General features: G+C 35.3%; 1 long non-coding RNA gene across 3 annotated transcripts; it reads left to right on the top strand.

Annotated features, from left to right (window-relative positions):
• Window positions 1–993: 993 nt before the first annotated feature.
• Window positions 994–3,817, top strand: LOC136014463 (uncharacterized). 3 transcript variants are annotated; one of them, XR_010612721.1, is made up of 5 exons: window positions 994–1,197; window positions 2,246–2,372; window positions 2,502–2,603; window positions 3,453–3,560; window positions 3,657–3,817. It is a non-coding gene; the product is annotated as an uncharacterized LOC136014463 (long non-coding RNA). The 3 variants fall into 3 exon arrangements; XR_010612722.1 differs by having other exon boundaries at window positions 994–1,086; XR_010612723.1 differs by lacking the exon at window positions 2,502–2,603.
• The last annotated feature ends 373 nt before the right edge of the window (window positions 3,818–4,190 follow it).

The raw sequence follows: 4,190 nt of genomic DNA on the forward strand, positions 1-4,190 counted from the left end.
AACCATGTTCACTCAATTAAAATTTAACAATCTATGATATTCCCATGACATTTTTTTGGAAGATATACAACATTGATTATGTGGCTTGCCTTTTCATTTGTACAAAGCAATACTTAGTACTTTTCAGATTTAGAGCTAGAGTAATGTTTCTAGGTAAGACTAACTGACTGTGTTTCATTATCCAGCTGGACTGACCTTCAAAATCAAAGTTAGAGAAGGACTCAGTTAATGTATGTCTACAGACTTGTAACTTGATTTTTATATAAGTGCTAAGCTAACTCTGTTTAATTGATTTTCCACATTGTACACTGAGAAATAGGATTTTTATGGCTCTTGAATAATTCAGAACTTTGATTCCTAAGGCAAAAAAATTGGGCAAGGAATAAAAGCATAATTATCATTGTAGCAGAGGTCAAAAGGACAAGCTGGCCATAAGTTCATAATGTGCTTGTGCTCTTGGACTCATTGTGGACTGTGGAATAATACCTTGTTGAAATCTTATTACTTAAGGAAAAAAAGAAAAAGAAAAAAAGCACACAGGCAGTTAGCTGCAAAAGAAAAGGAGGAAGTGTTAATTTTTAAGCAAGTTTGACAAAGATTGAGTTTCATATGACAAATACTGTCAGCAAGACAGGATTCTGTCAGTGGAAGAAGTTTAAACATTAACAATTTCTGTCAGGCTGTTGACACAACCACGGCAGACATTTCCCAAGATGCTGAGATGACTGCTGGCATTTGTCAACAATCCTGTCACAGTGACAGCAATAAGACCATGTCTGGAAATGTGACAGTTTTGGCTTTGTGTTCCCCTGAGCATTGGCCCAGGTGTTCAGAGAAAGTGTGGGAAAAACCCGTATTTCTGCATTGTCATTCGAACACAGAAAAACACAGGAGGAAAATGAGCTGTCACTCCAATTCCCATGATGCCTTGCTGCTTAGCATAACTCTACTCTGCGGCCCAGGGTCCACTGGTCCATACTCTGACAGATAATTAAGAAAGCAGCAGCTTTTTCTAGACGGCTCTTCCTCATGATTTGCATTTTAGCCAGAGGCGACCAGCTATAAAAAAAACATGATGGAAAGATGGTAAGAAGCCAATTAGATGGATGGATGGCTGACTGACAGCTCTCTGGTGTTATTACTCCAGATTTCATTGTATGTAGCCTGGCAGTTTTCAACAAGAACCAACTTTTGCAGGTTTGTAGAGCTGTTAAATGAAGGGCTATATATAGAATGAAGTGGTTTTGCACAAGCCTTTTACGTTTTCCTGAAATAACCATTTATTATTTTCATTCTAGTTTAAGCATGATAATTTTTCTTAGTTAATCATAACTTACCTAACTGCATTGAAAAATTCTGGAAGACTGTATTGTATAGCTCTGTCAATATAGGAATGATTAAAAAGTGAGGTGCAAGTTAAACTGTGACACTTTACAGCATGGCAGAGGTGAAGCCAGTTAGTAATTAATGTTTCTAAGGAACAAATCTGATTTTTAACATAATTAAATGACACCAATTCATTTGAAAGAATCGAGTATTTGCTTGAAAGAAGTACATTATTTGGAAGAATAAGAATACTGAAATTTCTTATTGTGCTGAGGGAATCTGTTCTCAGTAGATGTTTCCTTTCTTCTGGGGATCTTTTTTCAATATTTTTTTTCTGTTGTTTTTCCCAGAGAGAAAAGATTGTTTTGCACAGGACTTAACAGTTTTAAATATGAAAGAGCTTGTAAATTGCTACTTTCCAGCTCATCTGTTCAGCTCCAACAGCTGGTAGCCAATCAGAAATATTCTTCTGTGCTAGTGCCTTGTGGCTGTATCTCACTATAAAATTTAAACATTAGCAGAGCTTTTGTTTCATTTTTGTGTTGTTTGTGGATTTTTTTATTTTTTTTTTTAAGTTTATGAATACCAACTTTAACAAAGCTGCAACTGCCATCCGATGAGTAATAATCTTCACCAACATAAAAAGCCTCTCAGCTTTCTTCGGGTTCTGCAAATCTATTCAATGCTGGCAATTATGTCTTGATGAATGGTTGCTTTTTTATTTTTTTTTTAACAAAGTTTCCTGTAATCGAGCGCTTTAAGGAATATGAGTTTGTGGATGTGAGTCATCTGAATTGTTGGTAGCATGGATAACTGAAAATACTACTCCTTCCTTTTTCCTGCTGCAATATAACAAACACAAACCAGGCCCATTGGAATCTCCTTGTTCAAACCTTGTTACAATTTTTTTTTTTTTCAGATAAAAAATTAGGAAAAAGATATAAAGCAAATTCACAACATGCTAAAGGCCATGTTATACTCATTCATGCTAAATAGCACTCTGTGGGTTTTCTACTGGAACAAAGTGGACCAGTCATGTTAATCAAGTAAGTGAATTTATTCTATAGTGAATCACTCAGAGCTTGCAAAACTTTTAGAAGACTAAGAAATCTTATCTCAGTCTTGTCTTCTGTCTCACTTCATTTTTCACTACACCCCCATTTTTAATATTCTAGGAAAAAAACAAACAAACCATGGGCTTCAGGACATGTTATGAACCTCTTGGTGAAAAAATTGGACTTCTAATGCCACATCTTGCAGATCTTTCAAAAAACCAGGTCTGCACTGCAGTGTCCTTCATATCCTTTTTATCATCCAGCTACACAAAATCCTTTCCCCCATAATCTACTATTAAATTTGCTACAATAGATGGCACTTAATACATATAGCCTTTCCACTATATCTGAAAGTTTGTACTGTAATTAAGACTTCCCTTTTATCCTGAAAATCCTTAGTCTTAAGACTTTAATTCAGCAGCAATACTCAGCCTCCTCCATGTTAGTGATAATCCTAATATACCATGGATTTAGCCCAAAATTATCATTGCTGGCAAGCACTGAATGGTAAATACAGCACAATGCATAAAAACAGTGGTCCCGAATAAATTTTGGCAGCTAAACTCCTTGAATGGGAAATATGTTGATTTGTAATGGGACTTGGAAAACTAGTATAATTCTGAAAAAACATTCATATAGGAGTTGTGATGTAGTGCTTAGGAAGTCTTTTATGGCTGAGAAAAATCACATGCTACTTTTGCTGACCTGAATTTAAAACCTTGGAAGAACCCTCCATGAGAAAAATCAGAATGTAGGCTTAAATTCATGTTTATAACGTTTGACAGGAACTTGTAATGTTTCTTCCAGGTAGTAGCAAACATACAAAGATGCTGTTCATGACCATCTCTAAATTGAAATTGCCATTTTCCATTCGGACAGCAAGAACAAATTAGAACAATATATTTACAAATAGACTTAAAAGTCTGCTAATCTTATATCTTCCAGATCATTTAAATATACTTTTTCCTGTTTGATTTATAGCCATGTTGATTTCAAAATATTATCTGTGAATTTGGTCTAATAGATGTTAATGAAAATTCTTGTTATTTAAGCTCACCTTTATTCACCTAGGTCTTCAAAATATTCATAACAAAATGAAAAAATAATGAAACCATCATTTTTAGGGGCACAATATTCTGATGATGAGATAAGAATTTGGGAAAGAGGAAAGGGGATGAGGTTAGTGTAAATTTTTGTTACAACATTCTTCCAATGTTTTTTTGTTTGTTTAAAATCTAAACTGTGGATTCATTTCAATCGCTTCTTTATTCGCAGACAATGTCAGAAATGCTTATGGATTTTATTTCAAGGTATCTAGGATTGGGGTAACACTGATCCAGAAAACCCACAGTGAAAATTGAGTTGATTTGACTCACCACTACTACAGAAGAAAGAAATGAGCACTCATGGCATATTTTTAAACTTTTTCATCTGGAAACACGATAAAAGACTGTAAAAAGTAAACATTTCACACATTGTTTTCTTGAGCCATTTGTTTTGTTGCTGTTGGGTTTCTGAGGCTGGGAGGACAGGGAATTAACTGTCAACACCATCATTACATGAGGGGTGGGAGAAGGGGTGATAAAGTGTGTTCCATTAAAACTTCAGTGATGATTTTAGTGTGCCAGGCTGCAGTGATCAGAATTGGAACATGACTATGACACCTGAAATCACTCCTGGTAGAAAGATTCAGGGACATTCAGGCTGGAAAACACCTAATCTATCTAGCATATAGTCTAAGCTTGATCCTTCTGATGTCTGGTTGAGAGATCCATCCTCTCCTAAGACTAAGTGTCTTGACACTGCAAT

The sequence above is a fragment of the Lathamus discolor genome, chromosome 5 (genome assembly GCF_037157495.1).
Source record: "Lathamus discolor isolate bLatDis1 chromosome 5, bLatDis1.hap1, whole genome shotgun sequence".
Lineage (NCBI taxonomy): Eukaryota > Metazoa > Chordata > Aves > Psittaciformes > Psittacidae > Lathamus > Lathamus discolor.